At 41.1% G+C, this 16,413-nt stretch overlaps 1 protein-coding gene across 1 annotated transcript in view; it reads right to left on the reverse strand.

Moving 5' to 3' along the window:
* smpd3 (sphingomyelin phosphodiesterase 3) overlaps positions 1-16,013 on the reverse strand; it is a 67,470-nt gene extending 51,457 nt beyond the window's left edge. Inside the window, exon 1 of the mRNA XM_062390209.1 lies at positions 15,845-16,013. The gene's annotated coding sequence lies outside the window, so the exon portion shown is untranslated. The remainder of the gene's footprint in view (positions 1-15,844) is intronic.
* Between the last annotated feature and the right edge of the window lie 400 nt (positions 16,014-16,413).

Here is a 16,413-nt window from a genome sequence, read left to right on the forward strand (position 1 = left end):
GCACCCCATCCTGTCTCTTTGGCCAGGTGCAGTCTGGATGAGGAAGTGAATGCTCCATGTCTTTACTGCTGCTGCATTCATCCTGTCTTCTACAGGTCAGTAGTGGGTGAGAGTCACCTACGTTAGCTCCTAAAGCTTCGCTTGATCACCACGAGTGTCATTGAGACATGTTGATGTTGTTTTGATAATCTACTTAGAGTGGTAAAACTTAGAAACTCCGCTGGGCAGTGAGTGGAGACGCTCGCGCACTAGGTGGGCGGGGCTACATTCACCTGTATAGGTGTTTATTTTACCCGCAAGTCGTCTTGCAGGTGGGTCGCGATAGTATATTGTTTACTTTACAGTGTGTAGTTCAGCTCCGACACACACAGTATCTGTAATTCATGTATTGTTATTGTGGCTTATAAAGACCAGTTATAAGCTAAACTTCAATAGGTCTATATTGTAAATGTTTATATTTCATTATGAGTGATAATGTATATTAAGATGTTTGGAGGAAAGAGACACCATCATAATTGAATGTATGTTTTATGCACTTTAAAATGCAGTTACACTCAAAGAAATGCTTGTACTTGAAATTTTGTTTAATTTGAATAAGATGCAGTCTGGATGTGGAACTGAAGGCTCTGTGTCCTTATTGCTGCATTCATGCTGTATTCTACAGATATACTTTGTTGCTGTGGTATCAGTTTTGGGACCCATAACATATATCTCAAACCAATACTTTCACATAAAAAAAATTAATCTAACATTAGGGTAAAATGAGGCAAAAATCGAGGTACAAATCTCCCTGGTGTTGTCAGAACATGCTAGCACATTGAGGCTTATGGTTAGAGTGTGCGTGTCCAAGCAACTTCGACGAAGAAATAAATCATTTTATAATACGTTTTCGTGGGGGGGGGCGGGGGGGGGGGGGGGGGGGGGGCGCCAGGAGTGAAGCTTGCCTAGAGCGCCAAATGTGCTAGGGCCGGCCCTGCATGTTCCTGTGGCTTCCTTCTCTCCATGCGCATGCCGTTGTCCACGAACAAGGCCGTGATCCCAGAGCAGACTGATTCTGTTGTCAGTGCTTCTTCAACCTGCGGACAATACATTTTTCTATTACTGCTTTTGCTGATCTCTCCCTTGACAACCAAAGCCCCTTCCTGTTCCAGGCTCTTATTATTTATCATACTTGTGACTGCACTTTCTTCCTAATTCATTAAACATGCTTTATATCTCAGTCATAGATGTTCTGTTACACCTGGAGAGAACTTTGCTTGCTAAATATTGCCTGGTCTGTTTCCAAGTTCTCCATAGCACTTACAAATGAAAAGCCTTTATGGTGATTTTGTCTCTTCTCTAACCCGAAACAATTTGCTATGCAGAATGGTGATAGGAAGAACAAATGGAGAAAGAGGGAGAGAGAGGAATACATCGTTGGTGAATGTAACAAATGACCACTTGCTGACTGGCTTTAGCTGTTACCATGTGTGGAAAATGTTCAAGTAATGGCAACCACAGGTGAAGTGTTCGGGTAGGACAGAGAGAGAGAGACTGAATTGAGATGTCCCTCTACATCTCCATATGGTGCCAGTCATGTGGAAATGACATTGTTCATTTAAGGTTAAACTGAAATGTTTGTTGAAAGAAACACACGCATGTTCATGCAATGAAGTGTGGATAAAAAACAGTAGCAGAACTACATAAGATATTTGTATTTTTGTAAGACATGTCATGGCAGTTGGTTTAACATCAAGACAGAGAACTTGGTTGGTGGATCTACAAACCACTCAAACGCACTAATTAACTAATTGTATCTAACTTAATTTCCCTCACATAACCAAACTAAATGTTGTGTTTTTTTTCATTAAGTTACAAATTTGAACTATGTCTTGCACATCATGTCATGCACCAGTAGCTTAAGTCTGACATCAAACATTCACTTCTGATCAAGTTGTTTACTGTAGTGATAGCCATGTGATGAGCACCATGTACATCAGCACCCTTACTTTCCTATTTCATTATCACACACAATAAGGTCAAGTCAGAAATCAATTCAACATTACATTTATTTTAAATCAACTCGATATATTGTGTGCAATTACATAAAGGTTTAAATATTTGATTCTTTAAAAAAAACAGCCTTATCATTCCTAAATCTGATTTTACACATGTGACCGCTTGGCACAATAAACTCAAGAACATAAATATTTTCAATGCATTTTAATAGTTCATATTGTCGTTGTGTGGCCCTTGGATTCAGCCTTGTCAGTGGCACAGCACATATTCGAGACAAAAAGACCAAGACATCTCACATGAGGTGTCTTTTTGTGCTTCTCCTGTTGAAGAATAGGCACTGTCATCTTTCTTCTTCCTTTTGTGGGCTCCCCATCTGGGCTTTATCTGATTTAACCCTTTGGCTCAGGAGGGGTCTTCTCTGGCCTGCATGTGTGGAGACCTTAGATTCTCCTGATTTTAGCAACAGCATCAGTTTTTCTGGCTTCTTTGTCAAGGTGATAAAAAATGTTTTTTTGTAGTTGGATGCTCTTTCATTTGATAAGCTATAAATCATTCAACTACCCATACCAAACAAAATGACAACAATTGGGTCAACACACAATATTGATGTCAGAATGATCAACCCCTCACAATTAAACCACCATTACGGGTGATGTAAAATTTTAATTTAAAATGTGAAAAAAAAATGAGAATGACAGGATGGTTTGCCATCTGCCAGAGGAAAGTAATTGAACCATCACCAGACTCATTATCAGGCAAGTCAGAGCTATTACATACTATTACATTATGATGCTATTACATTCAAGCTATGTGTGCAAATGAAAACATGCAGCATTGAGATATATGCATTATGGGGAGTGTACCTTTGTTTTAACAGAGTTGATGTGAACATGTCAGCCTCCCCCGGGACAAAAGGCCCTGATACATTCAGCCGACCTGTTGTTTCTGAACAGACCTGAACAACACCAGATGTAGTCAAGGACACTGTATACGATTTTCGGAATCTCACATTAAGCATTGTGTCTTATTTTGTTGGTTTGATTGTGTGACTTTTCTTACCACCATCAAATTTGTAAATCGTAATGAAATCATTTGAAATAAATGGAGGCTCACAATAAACTTTGCGTTTTTTTTCTGAAGTAGAAGTTATGACATATTTTGGAGAATGCTGATAATTTAACAACAAAGCAATATTATGCAAATAAAATAGTACGATGACCTGTCCAGTGTATACCCCAGCCTCTAAACAAATGTTAGCTGGGATTAATTCCATTCCCTTGCAAGTATTTCAAAACAAATACTAGTTTTACTATTTCAGTGGGAAATGAAGTAAATTTGTGTTCTTTACTTTGTGCAGTGCTGGTTGTCTGTTTGGCTCAGAGTGGGTTTTGGTTTTGGTGACATTGGTTCATTGGTTTGGATGAGTAGCTGAGACTGGCGGAGTTTATGTAATATATAATCTTCTTGGTTCTGCCTGTGATTTACTGCAAGGTGCCCTGTATTTATCTTGTTCCCCCATGATTGTTTACACATGTGTGACATCAGCTGCTTGTCAGCTGATAGAGAGTGAGAGGCACCGAGCTGGGTCATCTCACATTTCTGATCACTTAGTAAAGCAACAGCATCTGATGTCTGACAGTTTGCAACTTGAAAATTGGGAAGATTTCTTTGTAAGATTGAAATGTTCTTTTGACGTTTTGTTTTGTCTTTGACAAAACAAAACAATTCCAGCAGCTACATTTCAGTCTGGGTTGTTAATGCAGTTCACTGCTGTTGTAATGCAATGTTCTGTTCTAGCAGCAATTCTCCCCAAACCTGTTCACTGTGGTTATCATGTATCTGCTGGTCAGGGGGCAGTGCCACTTGGGAGCAGCTGCAAACACAAGATATCATTACCTTATAAAACACTTTCTATAAAATATGTTACACAACTGACATGGAGCATAATTAGATTAATTTAGAGCTATTTGTCATTCCAATATCCAGGCTACTTTAAACTCTATTTTGGTCTCTGGGAACTTGTGACAAAATTATAATCAAAAATATTAAACAGCTAAAAAAATGCTACACCGCTTACACTTGTGGGAACTGAATAAGCTCTTTGGACACAGTGACAGTCTCATTTGACATTATACATCACATAATTTTATCCATTGTTCATGAAGAAATGTTGAGTACTGCAGCTTTGAGGATTGTATTTAAGCTTCAACACTTTCTCTGTGGCCTGCCTGCCCATAGTTGGTCTCTAAGTTGTGGTCACTTAGGTTCACAGAAAGCGAAAGAGAAGCCCCAACACAAGGGCTGACATAAACTGTATTCAGACATACACCTAACTCCGGAGATCTTCCAGTGTTTATGAATGCAGATGTCTGAGTGAGAGCCTCCAGGGTTTCTGCAGAATGAATCAGAAAATCCGGAGGAGCCAATATAGCAACACAGCTGGACAGATTATTCACAGCGAGCTAGCGGAGAAGTTGATGGCGCTTCTAACATACGACAGTCTCATATATAAAAAACAAAAAATCCAAAATGTCTAGAGAGTCAGTTGGCATAAGAGCCGACACCATTGTCAATGTTCTGTAAATGATATCTATGTATGTAATGTATACGTTATTTCCTCTGTCTGTCTACCGCACCATCACCTCCTGTGGATGATTTATTGCTGTTGAGAATGCGTTCGTGCAGAGAATCTACAAATGCATTTTGCATGTGTGAAAGCTGCGGAGATATTCCAGATCCAAATCTGAAGTTCTTTTGCAGGACATGTTTGAAAATGGCTATAATGAGCAACAGTTTCAGACTACTCCTTCTTTGGTTGCACCAGACTCTGTGGATAATCTCCCTGATCAATGCTGCCAGCTGCACCAGCTGCATCAGCATCTCTGTGTTGGGAGTCTTTTGACAGCAAAGACACTTTGAATTTACCACACAGGAGGCTGAGAATAAAAACAGCATGAGGAGGAAGTTCAAAAATCAAGATCAACATGTAGCATGGAGCTTCCGCTGACTGCCTCAACATCATCTTTAACCTCAGCACCTCACTTTATACCATAAAGGGCTGTACACATACACACACACACACACACACACACACACACACACACACACACACACACACACACACACACACACACACTAACACACACACACAAACACACACACATACACCCACACAGAGTGGGGTCAGAACATGGCCTGTAGTCCATGCAGGTAATGACAGACTGCTTATAGCTTCAAGAGGTCCTCACATGTTTCCTCCTCTTGTTATCAGTATGTGGTTGGTTCTCCTTAAATTTCTAAAGCCAGATGTGTGCGCGTCAGATGTGGTAAACTCACACACACACACACGCACTGCTCCAACCAAAGCACCTCTTCCAGACCTCACAGAAATAGATTAAGGCCTTTTCTGAGAAATAACAGGAGGGCACCTCATCTGGTGCAGACAGCGTGGCAGCACAACCTTAACTGTAGCTAACATGTGCCAACCACAGACACAGGACTGATGAGCATGTCTATGATTTAATCAGTTAACAGGGTAGATGACTGATAGCGCACACACACATACACAAACACAACACACACAGCTTCCAAATGTAAACCTCAGACCAAACCCAAATCCTGCTCTCTGCGTCCTCTCAGCAGAGGTAAAGACGGGACCAGTGGCGGAAACATAATCTCTCCATGTTCACACAGTCTGTTCACACTGACCTGCCAACAGCAGCAGCCAGGCAACCAGCCCCCACCGCTGACTGCACATCTGTCTTCTCCAAAATGTAGCCTTAGTGAGATGCACATATTTCAACAAAATTAATATTATCCAGAGTAAATATCGTCCAGCCAATCTTGTTCAGATGGATTACGTAGAGAACCCGTTCCCTTCCCTAATCCATCCCTAGAAAAACGATTTGAGTTTGGTGATGCTATAATCTCAGTCCTTTCAGTTTACATTAGTGAAAATGAAATAGTCCCTAACCAAAGCTATTGGATAAAGTTTAGAATCTGTAACTAAGATTCATTAAATAACTGCAAGACCCGCCCCTGCTCTAGCAAAGCCCTTCCTTCCATAATAATATTAATCCAAATACTGCCTTACTCATTTTTCGATCCCTCACAGAACTTTCATGTGGTTCGAAAGTCAGAAGTTTTAAACATTTGAAACAGGTTTCGATGGGGCTACTCCTGCAATGTATTTAAGAAGATATTCAAGAACAGCATGAAGCTAGGGTATGAAAAGGCAACATGCCTGAGGGTAAACACACACACACACACACACACACACACACACACACACACAAACACACACACACACACACACTCTCTCTCTATCTCTCTTTGCCTTTGATCAAATGATGAATGTTGACCTCCCGATTAATAAAAGTGGGGGATATGAACAAAAGGTTTCTCTTAGGAACCCTTCACAAAACAGAAGTACTCTGCAGACTGTGAGTGCCCTCATCTGTTTGGAGTTTCTCATATCCTCATATCCCGCTCAGTGAGTTTCACATCATTGGACACATTGAGAGTCATGTTGCAGCCAAGTCCCACTGTAATTCTGGATGTCTCCTGTCATGTGTATTCTTTGAAAGAGATGAAAGATCAGAATGCTTCACATAAGTGAAAATCCAGGAGTGATGGATCAGGTATGGTTTTACTGTTATCCTCCTGAATGTGTCTGCCTTCATTGATGTAGATGAATCATTCGTTTTGCTAGTATTTGTGCTGCTAATAAATGCACTGTATGAATGTTTGTGAATGGCAAACTATACTTCAAAGCGATGTGAATGAGCGTCGATCAGGACTAGAAAAGCACTATATAAATAGAAAGTTTGTAAACCCAGAGAGACTTATTCCCCGACTCTGTAGGTAACCTGTAGACCATGCATAGTTTAATGTCTTTAAGCACATTGTTTTGATTCAGTCTCACAGCTCTTATCGAACTGGCACCAGGAGCAATTGTTTCAGTGTTATCAAACGTTAACAACCAAGATGGTGAACCCAGTGACACATTTGGCAGAGTGATAGCAGAACATTGTATCAGGTGGGACACCAAGACAATGGTGAAAGGAGTGAGAATATTGGACTAGCAATCATCAAGTGGCCCTAAACATGATTCCAAATGAATGCTTGTACTCAGTGGTGTGGTGGTCATCGGCCAATCCAGCAAAGCTTCTGCCTCCAAGTGGACAAAATAAGATACTATGGCACTCAATAGAGAGCATACCTCCACCTAGGCCCATTCATCAAAGGGTTAGGGTTAAATTCACTAAACCCAGATTTCTGTTTGGATCTGTACCACATTTCACACACTCCTAGATATAAGTCCCCTAAACATGTCTAAGGTTTTCTCATCAAGAACTATGAATTATTCTGTAACTCACAATATTATTGTTTAAGATTTCTTCCTAACGTCACGCCCTACTTCTTCTTAAAATTTAATGGAAGATGATTTCGTTATACTGTTCACATAACAATTATAGAGGAAAACTTAACCTCTTTGTCGGATTCTGTTTTAACAAAGTTTAGATGGAAAGTAATCGTCAACATAAGATGAATAGAATTGCTGAAGCTGTTGATTTGATGATTTAAGTATCAGATGGATGCTGACTTGGTTGAGAATAGATTGTTAAACGAAGATCTTTGCTGAAACCTGTCTTATATGTTCATAGACAAAATGTAGCAAAAAATGGCATTATTGCTTTGCAGTGAGACTGTCATTTGCTCTAGGTAAATTGTATCTAACAAAAATGAAAAAGTAAGATATCAATGGCATTTTCAGCCGAATAGGTGCTATGTGACACCTTTACAGTAGTCATTCTTCGATTTCAACAAATGTAGAAATGATAATTAAGAAAATTCATCCAGGTCTTTAGATGTAGCCTAACCAGTTAGCAGAATTAACAAACTGCTACTGTTTGTAGGAACTTTAGTTTAACACCAAGCACAGAATTTTGAGGATGCCTGATCAAACACAAGGATGTCAGGCTGCATCCATCCTTCAGCATTAGACAGATAGAGGAAACAGAGAAGACAGGAGGCTGGCAGACACACAACACTGATCGGAGAGTTATATGTAAAGTACTCACTTCCACATGAAGGCAGGATGAAAGGTGACGCCTCTACGGTCTGGGTTAAAATGAAAGAGAGGAGGAAAGTACAACGGGTGGAGGATAGATGATACATGGTCTGGTCTCTAATCATATCTTAGCGTCTATAATTAGGGCCAAAGTTATCACATGTTGTAATCACACCCTATATCTACATGTACATATATATATATGCATATACTGCCTGTTAAACATAGCTCTGTTTTGGGTGGGTGCACTCCCTGAACCTGACCCATCTTATTAAGTGGGTGAAACCCATACTTTTACTCACTAATCAGAAGGTTGGTGGTTTGAACCCAGGCCCCTTCAGTCCGCATGCCAAAGTGTCCTTGGGCAACAAACTGCCCCCTGAAAGCTGGTCTGACAGTGTGTGAATGATGAGATGGAAGGGCCAGCATATAGAAGTGCTGTATGAACCTGTGTTGGAATGGGTGAATGTGACTTATGTTGTAAAGTCGGACTTGTTTAGCTTGGCTTTGCATAACAAGAGTAATTTGTAGTTTAAGGTGAAGGTATTATATGTGTAGGTATGTTTTGGGGCTATATTTGACAAACAACACTTGATCTTTCTGTGTAGTATTTCAAGCTAGTGTGTGAGTTGTCACGAAAGAGTCATTGATCACAAGTTCTGATTTCAGACCAGACTCCACACAGTCACTGCAAGCAGCTGTTCTCCTCTCAGAAAGTAATGTAAATGAAGTACAACATCTTCATTATTAAGTGTTGAGGTATCGTCAGATGTTCAATCTTTAAAAAATAACTCTACCTGCTTCCACCTCCTGTCATCCTCATATCCAGTTATGCCTCTTTAACAGGCAATAGAGCAACAGACTTTTCATGGCTTGTCATCACATCCTAGCACCTCTGCTACTGTCCCGCTTGGAAAAATCATTTTATTCCTAATTCCTGTGACCCAACTTGAAGTGAGCCTGCTACCACAGTTTCCTAATCTCATTGCCCCCTTTTGTCCAAGTCACCTGAATTCTGTCCTTGAGACATGCGCAGAGGTGTTTTGTACAGATGACCCAGAAGAAGGAGTACGACTTGGTGGGACCAGGAAGAAAGTGAAATCAGGAGACCTGGGCGTGTTCTGCTCTGCCGGTCTAAAAGTGGGAACCTTGGAGTCCCACCAAGACATGATTTTCACATGATCATGAAATAGATTGAAAGACTGCAGACTGTTTGTATAGTTACATAGAAGAAACTGAACATCTAACTGACATAGTGTGAAAAGAGCAACATGCATTTAATGTGCCAAAAGATGATCCACATGAGTTGCTGCCTCTGCCAATGATAGGCTACCTTGCACCTGCCTGTTCTCCAGGATTGATTTTTTTTCTTCCTCATTGATGTGGTTCCTATTGAGCCACCTGCCCGGATGATCAACTTTGCCAACTCTGTGTTCAACACCCTCACATCTGCTGCTGAAGGAGAGTACACGGGTCAGTCTGTGTGGGAGGGAGGCTGGGTTTCACAAAGTATGTAACCCAGTGATGGGAAGACCCCCTGGTTGCCACCGTCCACAGGCATCTGTCATCCTGCTTGATGTGTCATTCATAGTGTGTGTGTCCCCTCCACTTTACAGCCACTATGGCCATGACTGCAGTGGGCCATATACACTGACTCTGAGAGGAAACCTCATCCTCAATTCACTGGATGGGGTTATGTTATTGTAACTTGTTGGCTCCTTTATTTGTTTCTTGTATTTCTCTTTGTGTGTATTTAATTATTCAAGCGTGAGTCAGATTTAAATGCTTAAAGAAGATTTCATTTTGTAGGTGTATAGTGTTGAAGGTGTCTTATTTAGCTCTAGTCTCGTTGTCTTATTCTACCATAAAGTAAACCACAACCACAAAATCATTGTTTTTACTGAGAAACTAAATAAGTCACACAGAGACACAACTTAAAAATAAGCCATTATAGTAAAAAATAAATATATCTCAATGCATTATGCTTAATATTTATAGAGAAATGTTGCTTAGTGAAACTGTAAATAGGACATCTGTCCTAACCAATCAGTTTTAAAGGGATAGTTCACTGAAGAAAAAAAAAATTCACTCATTATGTACTCAGATAATGGAGGGGTGGGTGAAGTGCTTGAGTCCACATAACACTTTAGGAGTCTCAGGGGTAAACAGCGTTGCAGCCAAATCCAATACGTACTGGTGATATATTTTTCAAACATTATATAACAGAAGCAAAAAACAACAGATTTGACTTGAAATGGCGTCATTTACACCAGGTTTTAAGCCTTAAAGCTCGCAAGTGGAAGTGGTGATGCTAGCGGATTTAGCGATGCTATCGCGCACTGCAAGTGCCCTCGGGCTTGAGCTTGTGAGAAGTTTGTGTGCATTTCAGATGTTAGAGAGCGAACGTGCCTCCGAGGAGGATATCAGAGGACATTTAGGCTGAAAACATGGTGGAAACGGCGCCACTTTGAGTCGTATATGAATGTCGAAGCTTTCGCACACTTGGATGACACCACACAAGCAACATGGAGCTATTTAGTTTTTTTCTGTTGTTTTTTTACGTTTGAAGAAGTCTCTGTTTTCTTCAATGTATTGGATTTGGCTGTAATGCTGTTTACCAGAGACTCCAAAAGCGTTCGTTGACTCAAACAATTCACCAACCCTCCATTGGCATAGTGGTGAGTACATGAGTGAATTTATACAGATTAGCTGATGTCTCTTGCAGTGTGAACACAGCAACATGGTGACAAGATCTGGTCTTAAGTAGGCAGTAATGGATATTTACCAAATTTACCAATTAGTGGTTCTCACACATTTTGTTTGGTTTTATATCAATTGTATTGGTATAATCCATATTCACAATTTAACTCATAGACCTCAACAAGGTGAGTCATCATCTTCCCTTAACCCTCAACAAGAGTATGTAAAAAACATAGAAACCTCTAAGAGAGCCCCATGTGAGGGGTCCCTCTCCCAGGATGGACAGAAGTACAAACATGCTGCGGGTAGCAGCACACGTCAACAAAATTACAGTATTCACAACATTAATTACACATTGCCCGCTGTTTGTGGCATGAAGAAATATGTCAACAACTGAGCTGGAGATTGATAGAGCTGTAAATGCTGTTCAGAATAGAATACTCAATGTGATGTTCTTCTGGTCAGTGTGAAAAATGTTGTGTTTCCTGCTGCTGGAAAACGCTAACACAGCTTCTGTGTCAGCTGAAAAACAGCATCACTGTGCCACTGCAAAACAAACAGTCAGCAAGACATCAAATAACACAAATAACACAAGTGAATGAATGAAATGAAACCAAGTATATATTCAGACTTACTGACAGGACAACATGAAGCGGGCAATGTATAGAGTGGGTCATTTGGTATCGGGCCGCACAGAAAGAATAAACAACTTATTTTCGTTTTATTTAATATCTGATTCTGAACGGCGTTTTATTTTGAAAAATTACCAGATCCTCTTCGTTATGACTCATGCTTTATGCATGTCAAGACGCTTGTCTCGGTCACGTGACTTCGCTAAACACAAACCCACACGGTATTTGTCGGACTCATTTGTCAACTAACCAGGTGAATCCAGCATGTCTGTGCAAGACGAAGATCAGCTGCTGGAGATCGCAAATGACGGCGGCCTTAAAAGTTTGTTCGAGAAAACAACTCTGCTAGTGTTCTAGATTAAAGTCACGGCCGAATAACCTGAGATAGCCACAACAGCACGTAAAAACTCTGTTGCCATTTCCGACATCATATCTGTGCGAAGCAGGGTTTACTGCTGTCACTGCAACCAAAACAAAATTACGGATCACACTTCGGGTGTCATTGTCACCGATAAGCCCTAGATGGGATCGCCTTGTTGCAGAGAAACAGGCACAGGGCTCCCACTGATTCAGCGTTGTGGTTAGTTATATGTTTCTTGCACTTTATATTTGTTTTTTATTTGTGATGTATTCATAGCTAATCACCGTTGTGTTGTTGGTGCAATGTTACGAGGGTGCTGCTAATAAAGGAATACACATCAGTTTCACATTTATTATTATTATATTTAGAAAATATTTAGAAAATATTTAGAAAATATTTAGAAAATACTATAAATACTCTAAATACTATATTTAGAAAAAACCCCAGTTTTTATGCTAGTCGTATAAAAAAAAAAAAAAAAAAATAGAGGAGGGGCGGTGGTCTAGTGGCAGAAGCTTGGACTATGCGCAGAGAAGGTCTCTGGTTCGTCTCTGGTTCGACTCCACGGAGAGACAACAAAAGACGAACCTGGATTGATCTGTCCAAAAATCCAAGAGTCTCCCTACCCTGTCTAGTGCCCCTGAGCAAGGCACCTTACTCCCCCAACATCTGCTCCCCGAGCGCCGTACATGGTCGCTCACTGCTCTGTGTGTCCTGCACCAGATGGGTCAAAAGCAGAGATTAAATTTCCCTACCTGCATGAGTGTGCCTTTGCATGTCTGTGCATGTGTTTGGGACTAATAAATGCATCTTAATCTTAATATAATTTTATTTAGTCTGTGGAATTATTTTTAATTAACGAATTCATTTTTAATTTTAAATAACAAAAAAACTCTCCAAAGCGCACAGAGATGCAGCGTGCGAGAAATGTAGCCAGAGGCCGTACAAGAGGGCCTCCATAGTGAGGGTCCTTAGCCACACTTTAAAGGCCGGTCCGTGAAAATAATGTCTGACATCCAACCATTCCGTAACGCAAAAATGGTTGGGGATCGCTACTTTAAGGTATGCAGTTGCTGATTCAAAAGACGGTAGGCCTCCATTCCTTTTCTGATTTGTAAAACCAGGTGTATTTGCTGCAGTCTAAAATATTGAGATTTATATTTACTTTGGCTCAGGTGTCTTGCATGAGCGTACGTAGAGGAGGGCTGGAGAGGAAATAAGATCAACTTAAGGCAAGTGTTTTGAATAAGCGATTAGAGTGGCAGAGGTCCACATGTTGTTGACTTTCTGAATCAAATAAATCTGGAACAGAGTTTTGAAAATATGAGAACAGCAAAGTCTTTGAGAGAGTTAGGATCCATTCCAAGCCAATGGACAGATATTTTTCAATAAAAATTATCAGAAATTATAAACTATAATCACTGTTATCACCTTGAATGGGCAGTATCCAGTCCAATATGATAAAAGGGGCAATTGCAACGTCAGGTCACTGCTAATGGGGCGGCTGTGGCTGAGGGGTAGAGTGGTCATCTTCCAACCTGAAGGTCTACGGTTCGATCCCCAGTTTGACACATCTGCATGCCGAAGTGTCCTTGGGCAAGATGCTGAACCATGAATGGCCCCCCATAGAACAACAAAGTGCTGCGAATAGATGCACTGTATGAATGTGTGTGTGAATGGGTGAATGTAAAACTGTACTGTAAAGTGTGTGTGTCATCAAGACTAGAAAAGCGCTATATAGATACAAAACCATTTACCATTTAATGGACATTTCAGAGAACGTCAACTACAGTTGATGTGAAGAAGGCTTCCCATTATGGATATCTTAAGAGGCTACATGGCAGATTGTGGTCATAACCCTGGACTTATAATACCCAAACATTCCATTTCTCTCTTTTGATCATGGCAGCCATTATATCTGCTGGATATTATATTTATATCAAAATATGTTCAACTGACAGTGAGAATGTGGAGGTCTGTAACATTACACCACCTGTCATCCTCAGATCCCGTGGCTTCTCCTAGGAAATTTAGAATCACAAAGTTCCCACAGTGAATCATCTACAGAATACACACTCATGGCCTGTTGAGTTTGTCTGTGACGGTCTCTTTCTGTGAGGAGCAAGGAAGGCCCATCCATCCATTATTTAAAGTGCTTATCGTGGGGCAATCCATTTTGAGAGAGGCAGTGTAGTCCCTGTACAAGGTGCAAGTTCATCACTGACATATAGAGACAAGCAACCGTACACTTTCACATTCACCCCTGCTGAGACCAGTGAACCTGCATTTGTTTGGGAGGAAACAAACCCCAAAGAGAAAGGTTCAAATTCAGAATCCTCCCATTATCTCATTTAAAGATTAAAGAAAACCCTAAAACCATCATCCCATCATGACATAATTGATGTCAGCATCATCTAGCTCTAAAAGCTTTTGCATTCATACTGGTATAAACCACAATTACTTCATTTCATCTAACGCTTTACACTGTTGAGTATTAACGACTATCACTAAGGTTTCTCTGCCAGCACACAGGTTGAGAAACCAGATCCTGTACTATCAGGTTTCAATGGACTCCATCCACCACACCCCACTGCCCCATCAGCCTGCAAGCTCCACTCAACCACCTGCCTGCTCTGTCGTGACCAGAAAGCCTGTTCACTGGATACCCAATAAGAGCCACTTTTCTAGATGTTGCGAGAGACGCGTTGATCTTTTTAGAGGCCAATGGCTATGGGGTCCTGAGGAAAAGCTGACAAGGCTTCTGCTTCCCTGTGCAGGGGCGTCTAAAGTCAAGAGCTGTATCAGGGAACTCACATAATCAAATGCAACCATGGCGTGTTAACCGAAAGCAATCACTCTAAAACAGAAATTGGTAAAATGTGAGCAGATCTAACTCCACAGGGACAGAAATTAAACTCATCTAGGCACAAAGAAAATAATGAACGATGCTGCTCTCCATCTATCTAGATCATCCCTGAACTATCTTAACGACTACTTTTGCAACCCTGTAATTATGTCACCTTTCACATATCAGCCTCTGTGCTCAAATGTCAGGATGTGTTAATTTAAGTGTAAGAGCGGCAACATTAATTTGTAATTCTCTCTCTGAGTGTAGTATTTGATGAAGTTTCATAAGCTGCTGCAGTCTTAACCATTTTATTTTGTTTCTTGTCCAAGCATTATGGGATTGTGAGTTTAAATGGCTGGAATAGGGCTTTAATATCGCAAAGTAAAGGGCCTCACCTAGTGTGTCAAAATGAGAGGAGACAAGAGGAGCGAAGGCCAGGGGCCACACCTAATTGTACTGGAGTCAAAATAGCAGCATCTCTCTGCATATTGACCGGCTCCTGTACATTCCCTCACATGCTGTGACGCTCTTAGAAGAAACCCGGCATGAAGAAACCCGGCAGCAACGTGACCACTAACTGACAAAACACCATTAACTGACAAATCCCAGTATATCTCTTTTCATCCCGACCAGTAAAACTACTTTGCAATGGGTCAGCCAAACGGAAACTTCCCAACTAAAAGAATCAACTCCATAGAATTTAAATAGCTTGCAATTATAGGCTAGAATCCACCTTTTTAAAAGCATGTACCGGAGGAACACACACACACACACACACACAGACACAGACAGACAGACAGACAGACAGACAGACAGACAGACAGACAGACAGACAGACAGACAGACAGACAGACAGACAGACAGACAGACAGACAGACAGACAGACACACACACACACACACACACACACAGAGACGATGGAGGGATATGGGAATAAAGACAATAATAAGAGACAGATGAGCATTACTCTGCTTTATATTTGTATTTTTCATGATGGTTGTATATTATCGTTTTTGCATCTGCCTATGTTTCTGATTCATACAACCGCGCGACCGCGCGCGCGCACCTATTCGAGAGAGAGAGAGAGAGAGAGAGAGTGCATCTCTGACCATTCGATCATGCAAATATGAGTCAAATACCCCGTCACAGAGTAAGATTGAGGCGCGGCTGGAAGACTTGCCTCTCTGGACAAACACGGGCTGGTAAAAACACACAGAAACGAGGTGACTTACTTGTTGTAAATCGCTTCCACATGGGTTTCAGGTGTAAACGGTGCGAGCAGTTTCTTCTTCCTCGTACGCTTTGGTATTTTCCCGTGCTGAGCGCCGATAAACGAAATCCAGCGTTGGAGCAGCAGCTGATGGCTGCGACCAACCGAGCGAGGGAGCGGCTGTGTGACTGAGAGGAGACGATCCTCTTCAGTACCAAACCACTGTGAACAGCTCCCGCTGACGTCACTGACCAGATACGACGCCACGCCCTCTCCCCTAGCGACCGCCCTCTGGAGAGAGAGAGAGAGCGAGAAAGAGCTTAGAATACTGTATAATAATTTCTTACTCTGAATAATTGGACTGTGGGTTTCCATGCTGATAAATCATTTGACCAAGGGTGAGGAGCCGTGTTCTTACCAATGGCCATTTCTTTTTTTGTATCATCCATCGTGCACCACATAGAGGGCCTTGCAGGATTTGAACATTAAATGTTCATTTTATCATCTGAAAGTCTGAAAGAAAGTGCAGCATCTGCTGGTAATCCACTAAACTGGTTTTGAGTTGGTGGCAACCTATGGTGACAACCTGAG

Source organism: Platichthys flesus, chromosome 6 (genome assembly GCF_949316205.1).
Source record: "Platichthys flesus chromosome 6, fPlaFle2.1, whole genome shotgun sequence".
Classification (NCBI taxonomy): Eukaryota; Metazoa; Chordata; class Actinopteri; order Pleuronectiformes; family Pleuronectidae; genus Platichthys; species Platichthys flesus.